Source organism: Mauremys reevesii, linkage group 3 (assembly GCF_016161935.1).
Source record: "Mauremys reevesii isolate NIE-2019 linkage group 3, ASM1616193v1, whole genome shotgun sequence".
In the NCBI taxonomy this organism is placed as follows: Eukaryota; Metazoa; Chordata; order Testudines; family Geoemydidae; genus Mauremys; species Mauremys reevesii.
This window is the reverse complement of record NC_052625.1, coordinates 34,337,972-34,353,671: the sequence shown is the minus strand read 5'-3', so window position 1 is coordinate 34,353,671 and position 15,700 is coordinate 34,337,972. Positions and strand designations below refer to the sequence as shown.

At 44.9% G+C, this 15,700-nt stretch overlaps 2 long non-coding RNA genes across 4 annotated transcripts; both read left to right on the top strand.

Moving 5' to 3' along the window:
* The first annotated feature begins 435 nt into the window (after positions 1–435).
* LOC120400817 lies at positions 436–8,690 on the top strand. 2 transcript variants are annotated; one of them, XR_005596095.1, is made up of 5 exons: positions 436–448; positions 1,263–1,670; positions 5,981–6,061; positions 7,924–8,115; positions 8,606–8,690. It is a non-coding gene; the product is annotated as an uncharacterized LOC120400817 (long non-coding RNA). The 2 variants fall into 2 exon arrangements; XR_005596094.1 differs by lacking the exon at positions 8,606–8,690 and having other exon boundaries at positions 7,924–8,143.
* Positions 8,691–12,391: 3,701 nt separating this feature from the next.
* On the top strand, positions 12,392–15,292 carry LOC120400816. 2 transcript variants are annotated; one of them, XR_005596092.1, is made up of 4 exons: positions 12,392–12,450; positions 13,161–13,277; positions 14,310–14,380; positions 15,209–15,292. It is a non-coding gene; the product is annotated as an uncharacterized LOC120400816 (long non-coding RNA). The 2 variants fall into 2 exon arrangements; XR_005596093.1 differs by having other exon boundaries at positions 12,394–12,450; positions 13,167–13,277.
* Positions 15,293–15,700: the final 408 nt, after the last annotated feature.

The following is a 15,700-nucleotide window of genomic DNA, read 5'->3' as shown; positions in this document are numbered from 1 at the left end:
TTTTTGTGGGCTGGATTCTATCCTGTGTCAAGATCTGCTATGGGCAGGCACCAGAGAACTGGTTGCAGCTCATGGTTCCATATCCTGAGCCACCTAGGTACTGCTGTGATCTGTGCCAGCTGGGAGACGTCCCAAAAGGATTGTCTGCCCTCTGAGGACTGCCAAGAGTGCCGTTTGTGTTCCTAACTCATGTATGTGTTTAGAAACCAAGGTTCAACTTTCCAGAGTCTTCATGGCACTCAGATGGGTAGTATACCACATCACACTACTCTCTATTGACTTAATCAACTGTTTTGTAACTAATGTTTTGTTGTAGGAAATGGAGGAAAAAAACCTTCTTCGCTGCCAGTCTGATCAAAAATCTCAAGAAATCCATCAGCTGCAAGAAGAACTGAAAACAGCTAAACAGTTTCTGAAGGAGACCCAGAATTATGCGAAGAGATGAAAAGTGAGATACACATTTCTACCTATTTAAATCCTGTTACAAACTATAACTTCAATGTGGAGGTTCTTTAAACCTCATTATCAATGGTGATTTGAAGAATACCCAAGAAAAAAAAGTTCCCATTGTGTGATATAGTTAAATTAACTTTCAGCTAATACACGCAATTCTCTTTCCAAACTGAGATGGAACTTCTTTATACAAATATATAGTACTAACTCATAAAATTATATGGTTTTAAAGCAATTTAAAATGAGGAATAAATATGTCCCAAAGAGAACTATATGATCAGCACATTAAATACTACAATGTGCTCCTGTGTTTTAAAATCCCAAGCAAACAAATATACCTCAAACTATTATCCTTTAGCTTGTATATGGACTCCATTGCTTAAACGTGATGAAATGTTACCTGCCGAGCCGTAATTTGACTTTTCCCTACATTTGTCTATTTGGTTGGGAAAATGCAATTTGCAGATTGAGGTTTAAGAGAACAGGTAATTCTGCTAAATAGCCATTGTAAAGAAGGAGACTGCTCCCGCTTATCCCTGTAGAAGTCTAACCTTACTTAATGAGATTTCAAAATTAAATGTATGGACCCAGTCCTGCTCCCATTTTAATCAGTATTTTGCACTCTCCAATCCATGAGGCCATGCTGTGGTTTTCTCCTATATACGGGTCTGCTGGAGTGCTCTGTATTAGACGCACTGCCTCCCTTCTCTCCCCACGAGTATATCTGGGTGTGCAGAGAGACGTGTTACTTCTGTGAAGCCCATTCTCAGGTGGCAGAGTAATGTAATTTGTTCATCTCTGTTTTTCAGCCTGGAAGCCTCTTTCAACCAGGGAATGGGACCCAAAATTTAGGTCACAATGGAGTGGGAATTGTGCCTGTCTGTTTATCAGGTACCCAGCCGCCCCGGAGGAGGAAGAGGCTGGACTGGGGGGAGCTAAAGAGCTCTGAGCCTACCCCGCAAAGGGTCAAGCGCCGACCCGGAAGTATAAAGGCGGGCCTTCCGAGCTCAGTGGGAGGTCAGCGACCAGAGCGAGCGGACGTCCTTCCGGGAGCTTGGCGCCAGGAGGCTTCTACCCTCCCCCGTGCTCGCTACCCCGAGGAGCTGCCGGAGCTCCCCTGGACCGCCGTTCCGGAGGAGTTGCCGGACCTGCCACCCAGCCCCGTCCGAGACGAACCCATGCACCTGGACCCGGTGGAGGATGACCCCAGGATCCAGGTAGGCCCCGAGGGGGAGTTTGGAAGTGGCCCGGGGGCAGCAGACCCTAGTCTGACTGCAGCAGACCCAGAGCCAATGTCAGTGTGTTGCGGCCAGGATCCCCACTGACACAGCAGCAGCCTGCCTACCACTGTTAGGGCCCCGGGCTGGGACGCAGAGGAGTGGGCGGGCCTGCGTCCCCCCTGCCACCCCACTCACGGGTGGCAGTCTCCCCCTCGCCCCGACACCCTGACCCTGGGCTTTATAGACTGAACTGCTTGCTCAGCCCTACCTGAGGGCCTGAGCCCTGCACCAGTGTTTGTTGCCCCACCCTGATCCAGGGCCTGGGCTTTATAGACTGAACTGCTTGCTCTGCCCTTGCTGGAGGGCCTGAGTCCTGAGCCGGTGGTGTCACCCTGTGTGGTGAGGTGGCCTGGTACCCAGCTGCCCCGGAGGACGAAGAGCCCTCCCTAACGGCGGATCCTACACTCCCCCTCTCCTTAGGTTTGCACAGCATTGAAGGATTAAAGAGCACTTTAGACAGTGTGTGCCCAGAACAGAGGCACATAAGAATTCCATTCATTCCCGGTTAAATCTAGATGTTAAACTAAAATGTTATATAAAAAGATAAGGAAAATGTGTAAGTTTGGGGAACCTAAGTGCAGCAGTAGTCCTACCAGAGAGAGACATGGCCATGCCTCCAGAAGGAGTTCCTTCCAAAAGATTCCATTGACTAAAAGAGTGAGGACACTACAGCAAATTTCAAAACTCCAACTGTGACCATTTCTTTTACTTAGTAAGGAAAATCTAGTTGGTGGCAAGCAAGTGGGCCATCGTCTCTAGGGTATGATCCTCAATTTGAGCGTGAGAGTTCTCAGGGTTACATTCTTGTCAAATCCTTGAAGAGGTGTGTAAGATATTCTTTCATGGCAATTTTTCCTCGGTCTTGATATGATTTGTAGCAAAGCATTCTTACTCTCTGGCTATAAGGAAACTGTTTACACTCATGAACGTGAAAAAAATCATCCATACCCCGTGCATCCACTTTCACAAGTGCAAGGCTATTTGGGAAACCAGTGAAATTAGTAGCTGAGACAACAGAAGCCTGAACCCTCCTTGTCAAAGCCGGCATAGTAATCCATTGGTCACTGCCAACACCAAAGGTATTCATGAAGGGAATGTTTGCCTAGCAGAGGGGAAAGTATGAAGCAGAAGCTCACATGGAAGACCTAAACCTTTTTCTTCCCAAACAATTAAATCTTCAGCATCACAAAGACAAAATGAGCATTTGTGTGTGAAGAGTTTACAATTCCTATACAAGACTCTTCGTTTTGACCTACCCTCTGTGTTGAGAGGTTTAAATGGCTGGTAGTATCACAGCAAGGCTGAGGTCTCAAGTTACACAACTCTGTCCATTTACAGACAACATCACTGTTTGTGCCCTGACCAGCGAAACAGATCCATTCCCAACTTGCCGGCTGCTAGAAAGGATTCCAACCCCCCTGGAGTTCAAAATCAGAATATTCTGAATCCAATGCAGGACATTGTTCAACCAGGTTAAAATAGGCATGGCTTTGACTCTAAATTTACCACTCTGGTAAAGATTTACAAAGACCCAAAACTTCATCTCATCAATTGTATCCTGGCAGCAGTCACTCCGTAGCTAGTCTTCCCCAGTGACCATGTTTGCTGATGCCATGCATTGGTACTGTCCTCTGAGTGGGATTTCACAATGTGTCTCCAGAAATTCCATTTGTGGACACGTCATTCTCAGATCCTGTCCAAATGTCTCTTTGGGGCAGGTAAGTACAAGGAACATACTTTAAGCCAACCCAGTTTTCACTTTGGCCCTTGTATGATTGCTACAGGAACACACCTTACTTGGTGAAGAGCATACCTGGAAGACAAGATGCCCCAGGGTTATGGTGGGTCACTCAGAAAAAGAGCGCCCAGCTTTCTGAACCGCACACCTTGTGCTCTACAGTTTTTCAGTATGTCAGGTACCCTTCCTTTTAGTTTACTTTTATGGAATTCAGTAGTGTTGGAACAAAAACATAGGAATGGACACATGGGTTCAAACCAGTGGTCCATTGAGTCTCCTGTATGTCATCTGACGGTGGCCAGTAGCAGTTGCTTCAGAGGAAGGTTGAAGAAACCTGTAGAGGGCAGTTATGGAATAACTAACCCACAAGGGACATTTCTTCCTATCTCCTGTTAGAGGTTGGCTTGTGCTCTGAAGTATGAATGTTTATGTCCCTTTCAACATAAGTGAGTAACCAGAGGTCAGAACTTCTCTCAGAGGCCATGGAAATAATGTCAGATGTCGAGAAGAATCCGCTGCTTTACAAGACAGTTTGCATAAAGGGAAGAGGAAAGAGCTGAACTCATCCTTCTAGTTCGTCACTAGCCAGAAGTCCTGGGAATTTTTGGACATGATTGATTGATAGCTAAGGAATCTCCACTATACCAGCAGAAAAACAGATCTCCTGAAGCATGGGCCCTTATTTCATCTGTACCTGAGCTGCCTACAGTTTGACAGCCTGATATCAAAAGGAAAGTGTAGTTCAGCAGAGATTATCCTTTAGCCCAGTGATTCTCAAACTGTTGTGCTGTTGACCCCTTTCACATAGCAAGCTTCTGAGTGCACCCCCCCCCCTTAATAAATTAAAAACACTTTTTTAGCCTGACTGATACATTTTTGGTATCCAGGCAGAATTCAATCAGGAACTTTCATTCATTGTTCTGGTAAAGTTTCACTTATGGTGCAAAGGAGACAACACCTTACTTGTCAGGGTCTGTACTTCAAAATGAGACCGTGTTTAAACATGTCTTTTCACTCTGCCCCTAAGGTTAACCGTAACTGACTGATGTGATATTAAACATAACAGGGCAGTGTCTACACTGCATGTTGTAACGCTGCTTTAATGAACACATTAATTAATATCTTCTGAAACTTCCCAGGGCAGACATGCCCCTATTGTCTTTAAACTGCTTCTTCTACCTCATTATGTCACACTCGACTTGGGAGAGCATATCAGTTCTGATGTATGCAGAATTTCCATTTAAATTATTAATGAAGTGATTCTTTATATGACAGCACTGTTCTTGCTAATAATTTAGATAGGCGTGTGAACAATTCCACGTGCCGCTGCAAAGAGAAATTCTGGTGATGACTATATGAAGTTTTATTTGTAACACGATAGGTTGGGTGTTTACTGCCAAGCAGAGGGGAAAAGTTTTTAAACCTGTCCATCTAGGTGAATTTTTTCTTATCAATTCCCTCTGCATTTTCTAGCCTACAGTCTTTTTCTACTTCCATTTACTGTGAATGAGGGACTGTAGTTCTATGCTCTTGCTTCAGAAATAAACACATCAAAAAGCACTCATGTAGCACAGTGTGGAGCCGGTATTATGGCAAGCAGGCACTGAGTTACAGTACTCACTCCATGCCCAGCTGATGGAGCACTGTGCTTGATATTTACATTATCCTGAAGTGCGTTTATAAGGCTGCCAGATATCCACCATCCATTTATTTTGCCCCCCCAATGCACATGGGGTAGTTGAAGAAGGAAATGCTATACTAGAATGTGACTGTAAGGCTGCAAATCATTCATGGAAGTCACAGTTTCTGTGACCTCTGTGAATTTTGCAGTGCTGGTGCAGCTGATCCCAGGATCCCAGCAGCTGAGGAAGCTCAGGAGCCAGCCGCGCTGGCCGTTGCTCTGGCAGTCCCAGGCATGGTCCCTGACGCTGGCCTGCAGCAGCAGTCTGGGACTAGTGGTGGTGGGGCCCTGAGCCACCTCTTTCCCCCCAGCACCAGCGTTGCTCTGCTCTCTCTCTCCACTCCCCAGCAGTCTTCAGGAGCGTCCCCTCTCCCAGTCGGTAAGATTTAGTCCCAGGTATTTTTAGTAAAAGTCATGGAGGGATCACGAGGCCGTGACTTTTTGTTTATAGCCCGTGACCTGTCCATGACTTTTACTAAAAATACCCATGACTAAAACATAGCCTTAATCATGATCCTGTTTCTAACCTTAATGCATTTATTTAGAACACATGTTTTCAAGCAACAAAGAATCCTGTGGCACCTTATAGACTAACAGACTAACACATGTTTTCAAAACATCCATTATTACATTTGATTCAGATGAGGGGCCAGATCCTCATAAATCAGTATAGTTTCTGAAGCTCTGCTATACTTGACTGTAGTTGCACAAGCACACGTCTTATGTACTTAATTAACGAATGAATGAATGAGATCATTGCATTCTAAACACATCTTTCCAGAGTTTCCTTAGTCATTTGTACAGGTAATGGCTCTTTCCTTTGGTCAGGTGCTGATGAGGTTGCCATCTACGTACATTCACTGACCCAGGACAATGAGCCAGACGGACTCCCAGAGGTGGTCAAAAAAGGTAATTGTTACTTTAGGGGAGAACTGTCCACATTGGGGAGTGTGCGCGCACGCTATCTAAATAATCGTGTTGTCATAGGTGTGACTTGGAAGCATTGTAAAACTTTAACATCATTGGCCAAATTCAGCCCTCAGATAGATTGCATGAGTCCATTTAGCTCAACTGCTTGCCAGAGCTGAGTTTAGCCCCATGTGCTTAAAAAAAAAAAAAAAAAGCCCTAGTATACAATTAAGGCTATGGGGGGCTAATATCTTTTGTTGTAGATGTATTTAATTTCTCGTGGTTTTGGTTTTGGTCTGTGTGATGTCTTCCCATCTGTGCTGTTTTGTAGTATTTGATGACAAAAGCAAAACAGCCAAAAATTCTGAAATCCAGAATCCTAATATCAGGTTGTAGTTTTGAACATTAGTCTAGATAAATTTTGTTGACTTTTGGACAACACACAAAAGCATTCTTTAAATAACAATCAGACTTGAACAAATTGTTTATAAAAAGAGATTCTGTTCCCAGAGTTTTCATTTTTAGGGCCAGACCCTGAAGTCTTCTCAGTTCTTATGCAAACTTGATCTATTTTTTTTTTCTTTTGCTTTTTATTATTGAGGCCACTGGAATGAAAATTGATTTCTTTCTTTAGACGTTCTGGTACTGAACTTTGTCTTAATGCTTGTATTGTGATAGCCTCAACCAGACACTGGTCACTGCATGTCTGCAATCTGAGCTTTTGCCCATTGCTAGAAAAACACTGTTAGAGTGAAGGAGCAATTAGAGAGGTGGCACACTATCCCCACAACTCTTGGGTCTAACAAGGAATGCTTCCACATTCTCTGCTTTCAGTGGTAAAAATCATTTAGTTTTAGATTTAGCCTTCTATTTCTCAAGCTACTATTACAATGACAGAAGTGTAAGGACTGTCTTCCCTTTTTCCACTCGACATCAAAATTTTAACAGCTTTTATTTTGATAAGTATTGGCGCTAGAAGGATAAGCCCTGATGCTCATCTCTCACACAGGACCCACATCAGTGTAAGTGGGATGAGAATTGAGACCAATTACCTAGACTATCAGAAGTTTTGGCATTTGGGATTTCAATTGTTGTTAAGCACACATTTATAACTACTGAAATTTTAGCTAACTGATGCTAAAATCATGTCAGAATTTGGTGGGGAGTGCAGGGGAGACAAGGAAGATTGTAATAGCGGTGGGGGCTGGAATTTGAGAGAACCCTAAAGGTATAAATATTGTGAAATTTTTCAACAGTTTTACAAAGCTAGTGTTGACCATCAAACAAACATATTGTGAAGATTACGTTAAACATTTAGAATGACATGACATTCTCCTGAATATTTCATAATACGTCTGACAGGATATCCTCTGCAGGCCAATGTAAATACTTCAGGACTAAACAACTTTTTCAAGTGTTATCATATTTACAGAATAAACTATAGGACATGTACAAATTCATTATGAAATATCAGTAATTAAACTTAAATTACATATCTCAAAATACAGTTCTGCAGATTAGTGATTGAGCAAGAAGAGACCAGACAAGGAATTACTGTGTACTACTCCTTAGCTTTGCCTATACCTTGTTAAATTATGTGACTTGCGATTTGTAAAGCATGGATGATAATGCCCATTCTAAACTTGAACGTGGTGAGGAGTAGGTAGTTGCTGTAAAGCATTCTGCATAGCGCTGTTGTATTTCAAAGTGATAACTATAAACACTGAAGATTCTTGCTTTTCGCATGTGTCTGCTAATTCATATTATTCAGTCGCTTGGAATGGGTCTTGCACTTCCTGCTGGTAATTAGCAAGGTTCTCCCATACCAGTAAAGCATGAGAATTTTTTTGTTTGTATTGCAGGTAGATGATACTCAACAGTGCCAAGCAGAAACAGCTATTGAACCCATGGAATCTAGTTCAAGATCTCCTCTTTTCATAAATAATCAACTCACAAAAGCTGTTGCTGAGAACTCTGTGTGTGTTGAGATTCTCCCCAAAGGCAGATGTTCCTTGAGCACACAAACTACCTGGTCAAAATGAACAAGACAAACCGTATGATACAGTAAACCTAGTAGTATATGGGCCGCACTCATGAATCAAACCCTAACCCTGCCTCTTGACTCCTTACACTCCTCCCACCTGTCTCCAGAAGTCCCGCCCCAGGGGTATTACTTCTGGGGTACAGATGACCGGAAGCAAGGTGTGTGTCACGTGACCTCTAAGGACTGCTCCCAGTGCCCAGTACCAATGAGGTTGGGTTTTCCCTGATAGTACTGCCCTGAGAGGAAATTTGACCAGTCAGGGTGAGTTCCAGGGCGGAGTGACCTGTCAGGAAGTGGGTCGTGTGACCCTCTAAGAACTCCTCCCAATGCCCTCTGCCAATCAGAGAGCAGCACCATTACCCCATAAGTCCCAGCTCCGGGCAGAGGAGGCCATCTCTACCAAGGACACGTGTTTTAGAAATTGTGGAAAGGCTACTAAGAGGAAACGTGGACTCTGTTACCACCCCCATGAGAACTTCAGACTTTGTTTTAACCCCTAGCACCTTTGGACTTGTGTGGAGAAAGCGCTACCTCAGTGACAGTTCCAAGGAGGACCTTTGACTCAACCGTTGATGGAGACGTTGGATCGACCCCAAAACCCTTGTTAGGCACCCCGATGAGTGTGACGGCTCTCATTGTTCACCTCCTTAGAGGTGGAAAGCGATCATGGTGAGCTGGAAAAAGATGTCGCCAGGTAAATGAATGATTAAAAGCGATGGTCAAGAATGGGGTGTAATGTGGCTAAGAACCAGGGATTGCATTAATTAAAAACAAGCAATGGGGTTCTTACACTGTTTGTTTTCTGAAAATTTCTCAACAGCTTGCTTTGAGTACCTCCCATAAGGCTTTATGGAAATATGCTTAAAATGTGTTTTCTGCTACATAGGCCATGTAACACATCGCCGTAAAGGTTATGATCTACTGAATGTATAAACCTATTTATATGCATGTATCATTTTTGTATTCAAAGTTATGAATGTTGGCTGTGTACTGGCTTGATTTCTAAATAACCTTAGTAGAGCATTTGGTCAGTTCCTGGAGAAAGGAGTGTTGAAATTAAGTACCTAATCAAGAAACACTGAAAGGACAATGGATCTTGGAATACTCCAATCCTCATTAGAAGTCTACTTGAGGAAGTTCAAGGTACTATGTAAACAGTGGATGCTCCCTGTAAAAACTGAGTCATGCATGGACATGTGACTTGCCCAGGTGACTCCAAAACTCCATCTTGGAGCTGGACTTTGCATAGGAGAACCCTGGGAGACCTCTCCATTTTGTCTTCAGCTGGCTGAAGAGAGAGTCTTCCATCCCCACCCCACCCCAGGATACCTGAAAGAAATTGGAACAAAGGACAGTGATTGCAGGGGGTGTGAGTGATTGCTGGACCCAGGCTAAAAGGAGATTAGTCTGTAAAAGGGAGCATTCTGGAACTGGTGGGGATCTTATCTATATTCAGTTTGATTAGATATAGATTTGTGCATTTTAAGCTTTTTATAGGGTAAAATGGATTTATTTGGGTTTAGACCCCATTGGGAGTTGGGCATCTGAGTATTAAAGACAGGAACACTTCTGTTAGCCTCTTTCAGGTAAACCTGCAGTTTTGGGGCAAGTAATTCAGACCCTGGTCTGTGTTGGAGCAGACAGGAGTGTCTGGCTCAGCAAGACAGGGTGCTGGAGTCCTGAGTTGGCAGGGAAAGCAGGGGTAGAAGTAGTCTGGGCACATCAGGTGGCAGCTCCCAGAGGGTTTCTGTGATCCCACCTGTCACAAATGCCTTTCTAGAGGCCCTTTGAGAACTTACACATCGGTAGCCCTGTGGGAGTAAGTCTATCATGCATCTGCTGTTTTTGCTCATGTCTGAGACACAGATCTCAAGAGGAAAATCTGGAAAAGGACAAAATGGAAGAATGAACTGTAGTAAGATTTGGGGCCTTATGCTAATTCTTGCCCAGTCTTGAGTTAAAGATTTGTGTTACCTTAACATGTACAGTAACTCCTCACTTAAAGTCATCCCGGTTAACATTGTTGATCATTTAGGAACATGCTCATATAAAGTTGTGCAATGCTCCTTCTAATGTCGTTTGGCAGCTGCCTGCTTTGTCTACTGAAGAGTATCTCAGTGAAAGTTTTAATCCTCTGCCAAAGGTTTGGGATGGAAGCCTTATTTCTTCTTCCGTAGTAGGATGCTTTCCCATACCAGACCGTGATAACTTTGGCAGGCATCATTGCAGTACCCAGGCTAGCAACACGCTGGCAGCTTCAGAACGCCAGCAGCAGCTGTGCTCTCTATACCGGGTCGGCAACCTACAGCACGCATGCAAAAGGTGACACGCGAGCCAATTTTTGATGACACGCGCGGCGGCTGAGCGCTCAACCCACTGCCACCCCGTTCCGGCTGTTGCCCGCTGCCAGTCGGGTCTTGACTGCCGCTCCACTCAGCACCTACCGCTGGCCTGGGGACCCCAAGGAACTCCAGGCTGGCAGCGGCTGAGCAGGCCAGCAGCTGAGACCCCGGCTGGCAGGAGCCGCAGCTGGAACGCCAGAGTGGCAGCAGGCTGAGCGAGGCTGGCAGGGGTCTGAGTGTCTCAGCCTGCTTTCGGTCTGGGGTTCTGGTTGCCGGCCCTTGCCAGTCGGGGTCCCAGCCGCTGGCCCCGCCAGCCTCACGCCGCCTGGGTGAGCAGAACCCCAGGCTGGTGTAGCGGGTTGAGTGGTGGCAGCGGCTGGGATCCCTGCTGGCAGGAGCTGGCGGCCAGAACCCCAGACCGACAGCGGCTGAGTGCTCAGCCTGCTGCCGGTCTGGGGTCCCAGCCCCGGACGCGCCAGCGTGCTGCCAGTCTGGGTGAATGGAACCCCAGGCTGGCAGCGGACTGAGTGGTACCAGAGGCCAGGACCTCAGACCAGCAGCAGACTGAGCCGCTAAGCCCAGACCGCAGCGGCTGAGCAGGGCCTGGGATCCTTGTCTGGGGTTCCACTCACTCAGCTGGCAGTGGGCTGAGCGGGCCGGTGGGCAGGACCCCAGGCCGCCAGGAGGCTGAGCGGGCTGGCAGCTGGAACCCCAGACTGGCAGCGGACTGAGTGCTGCCGCACCCCAGACCGGCAGTGGACTGAGCCACTCAGCCTCTGCCGCCCCGCCAGCTCGCTGCAGGCTGAGTGAATGGAACTCCAGACTGGCAGTGGGCTGAGCAGTGCTGGTGGCTGGAACCCCAGACCAGGATCCCAGGCAAGGATCACGCTATTGATAAGAGCTGCATTTAATTTTATTTTAAATGCAGCTTCCTAAATATTTTAAAAACATTATTTACTTGAAATACAATCGTTTATTTATATAATATAGACATAGAGAGAGACCTTCTACAAATGTTAAAATGTATTACTGGCACAGGAAGCCTTAAATTACAGTCAACTTGGCACACCACTCTGAAACCTGTCATTCTATTCTTTATGTGCCAGAATGATTAATGCATTAATAACTTGGTTGACTGTCAGCAGGTACAACCCATCTCAGCAGTAGTTTCTAGGGCCATTCTCTCAGGCAGAACAGCACAAATGAAAGTAAATGCTAACAAGCTTTCATACACAGCATGAGCAAAGCACATTTTCTTTCAGTCAGTGAAACACAGTGCGAAACAGCAAATACAATGCTATGTTTGATGTGGAATGAGTACTGTAGTAGTAAGCCATGTAATGAAATTGGGAAATACCGTATAAGCTACATTTCATAGTTTGCTTCACTGGAAACTGTAATTGTTCTCTTTTCTTTTTCTTTTTAAATGAATACAGAGTGGATTTCTTCAATATGATATATTATTTGCTTACTTATCACACACCAGATCATTGCCTAAGTGGTTCTTATGTAAGATGTTTTCTATTGTACTTCAGGATTATGGTCACTAAATGTGGTATTATATAAGAGATTTGTAACACAGCTGGGTAGCAGTGGTCTCATTTCCCATATTGCGGGTTTTCAGTGAGTTCAGTGCATGCAAAGGAAAGTGGAATGTAAATATAACTCTTGACATTCCAAGAACTGAGCTTTAAAATAAAATAAAATGATACTGTGAAATTCTGTTGTTAATGTTACTTGAAAGAATGCAGTTTGTAATGATTTGATCAATGAATCCACAATATGCTTTTCTCCTGTGTGTTAGACATCACAAATGAGAATATGTTAATGGATTGTTTTTTTGAGAAGTCATTATAAAATAGCAGAATTTATCACTTTGCCAATATAACTTGTAATGTATATTTAAACTTACAGATAGCATTGATGCAAACAAAAGAATTATTATCAATTGACCCGTTGTGTGATGAGATGAGATATGAAAGAACATGTCTAAGGAATTGGAGGTGATTTTTAAGATACTTACTTTTACAGTGTATATGAACTGTTAATGTGAAAATATTTACACAATGAGACTAAAATCTTCCTGTTAGCTACAAAGAAAAATTGAAACAGCATGTGCTTACTAATGTACTTTGAGTGGATTTGTGTAACTACTTCACAGAATGTGGACCCGAAACGGTAGCATGTTGCATGAGTGTGAAGGTGTTATCAACATGGGGCACAGCAAAGCAGGTGATACATTGTATAAGAGTGTGACAGTAATATGAAAGCGTGTGTGTGTGTGTAAGTATGTTAATATATATACCAGTGGTCCCCAACCTTTCGCTGGCGAAAAGCAAATGAAGGACCGTGATGGTGCTCGAGCATCCGCCAAAATGCCTCTGAATTTCGGCGGGCGACGCCTCTTGATGACGCTGCTTGCCGCCAACAAGCGATGTCATCCAGAGGCGTCGCCACCGAAATTTGGAGGCATTTTGGCAGATGCTCGACCACCAGCCAGAATGCGGGCGCATTTAGATGCCCCCGTGCCCGCGGGCACCGCGTTGGGGACCACTGATAGATAGATATCTAATGCGCAATAAGTCATGGCAATCATTAAGTAAATAGCGATAGAAAGGATTTCTATCTCTGTACAGAAACTGTTTTTTTTTTTTTTTAAAAAAAAGGGAAAGAAAAGCTCATTTATACAGTCCACTAATGTACTCTCTCAAAGTTTCAGATACTTCATCAAACGATTAACGAGCAACTCCCCATCTGATTGGAAGAATAAAATTCTTCAGCATAATAAACAAAAAGTGATGGCCACAACTGCAGACCACTTATCTTAAAGGTTTTGAATACAAAATTGCCATTATCATTTATGTATGTGAAATTATCAGGGGTGAAAGTAAATGTGGAAGATTACTGGTGTCCACTGCACCAGCGTCCTTGCCATGGCGTGTGGGGTATGCTCTGGGCCCTCAGAAGGGATGGGTCTTGGGTGGAAGATGTGGGCTGGGGGGCCAGATTCCCTCAGCCAGCCCTTCCTGACAGCTGCTGTTGTGGTGGGAAGGAGCCCCAGGCCCTTTTGAATCACTGACCTCAAGGCAACTGCCCCTTTCCTCCCCATTGCTGGTGGCCCTGCCGGTATCATCCAGCAGCGCTGTCAGACCCTATGGCAGGGCCACAGATGTGAGGAGAGGTAACGGGGACAGGGACCTGAAAGCATAAAGCACTGCCACAGCAGCACTGTAACGTCGTCCGTGTACGGGCCGGAACCGTGGCCAGTTCTTACCAGCATGCTGGCTCAGCCCACTTTCACCTCTGAGAATTGTGATATTTTTCTAAATAGAAGTGTTATTAGTTTGCAGAAACGTATTTATGCAGAAAGACAGCCTCTTGTGATGTTTCTATTGAATTGATAATGCTGAGTTTAGAAGACAAGTAGCAATTGTTCTAGTGAAAGAGTCAGGTAATAACTTTCTCCCATGTACTATAGAATCATAAGGCACATTTTAAGGTAAACTAAAAAGTGTAATTATGTTACTTAAAAGACCGTTATCAAAATACCCCTCAAGTTGGGTAACTCACGGGTCTGGTTCTGTAAATGTGGCTATTCATCAATAATATCTTCTTGTAACTCAACATTAGTTTGGGGTGAATTGTTGCTATTGATAGTCAAGTTAAATAAAATTTTATATTTTTATATTCAGGTGCAGTAAAGTAAAACTTTGAAAAATAAGACTCACAAAAAGAAAAAATGTTGCAACCAGTGACTGGATTAAAATAGCGACAGTAATTACTAACTCGGATTTGCATTTAGAGTGTTGGTCGTGACATGATCAGCATTTCATTGCGCTTATATTGATTTTTTTTTTTTCAGAAAGCGTGGAGGACTACTGCATATACTGCAACCTTGTCAGTTGTGAAAAGGAAAGTGAGGATTGCACGATGGTAAGAAACATAGGATTGTATCAGAAACATATGCCATAAGCTGCTTAAGAATCAGGATTCTTGTAAAAATTCCACAACAGTAAACATTCCATCATGGTGATAGGCCAGAGGTGAGCAAACTGCGGGCCGCCCTGCCCGGCCCTTGAGCTCCTGGTCGTGGAGGCCCTCCTGCTTCTGTCCCTCCTCTCCCGCAGCCTCAACTCGCCGTGCCGCCAGCACTCTAGGCAGCGGGATTGCACGGTGGGATGGCTGGCTCCAGCCATTCAGTGCTGCTGCCAGTCCTGGTGCTCTGTGTGGTATGGAAAGGGGATGTGGAGCGGGGGGGTTGAATAAGTGGCAGAGGGTCCCGTGGGCAGACAGGGAGCAGCAGTGGGTGGTTGAATAGGTGTGGGAGTCCCAGGGTGGGCGGGCATGTCGGGGCGGGGATGTGGATAGGAGTCAGGGAAAGGGAGCGGGGGGGTGGGGGGTTAGATAAGAGGTCGGGTTCCCGGCAGGGTGGTTGGTGTGGGGAGTCCTGGGAGGATGTGATCAGAGGACAAGGAGCAGGGGAGGTTGGATGGGTCAGAGTTCTGAGGGGGGCAGTCAGGGGGCGGAAAGGGGCAGATGGGGACAGGGCCCAGGCTGTTAGGGAAGGCTGTGCCTCCCCAACGCAGCCCTCCATACAGTTTCGGAACCCCGATGTGGCCTTCAGGCCAAAAAGTTTGCCCACCCCTGTGATAGGCATATCTTAGGTAATGCTGACGTGGATGGAATAGCATGAGCGAATGGAAAGTATTTGTAACGTTACAACTTCTCTGATTTCATTTTCTCAATTGTTACTTATCAAAGGTCCAGTGTGATTCTTGCAAGAGGTGGGTACATATGCCCTGCATTCCAGAAGGAACAAATCATGAAATCCTCACTGATGAGGAAGAAGAATACGAGTGCAAAAAAGTGCATAGTTCAGTTCTTTATCAGAAAATGACATTATCTGTAAATAGTTGTTGTTAAAAATGGCTTTGAACAAAAGCTAACCTTTTATTTATATACCGGATTACAATAAAGTTTTTAAAATTGGAAAACACTTCTCTGTATTTGTGTCCCTGTGTATAAGGCAAATTATACAGGCAGCAAGAAGGGAGGGAATAGTGAGTGTTTTGGACCACAGAACCCCATCCCGAGCCTGCAAAATCCGGGACAGAGGCGCAGGAAAGAAGGGGGCAAAGAGGGGGACTGAGCAGCCCTGGGTCCCTCCTGCGAGGAGGCATTGGGAAAGCAAGGAGCATGCAGCATTCAGACAGACGCCATTGTGCCAGTAAACACCCGCCTGGCTTTTGTTTC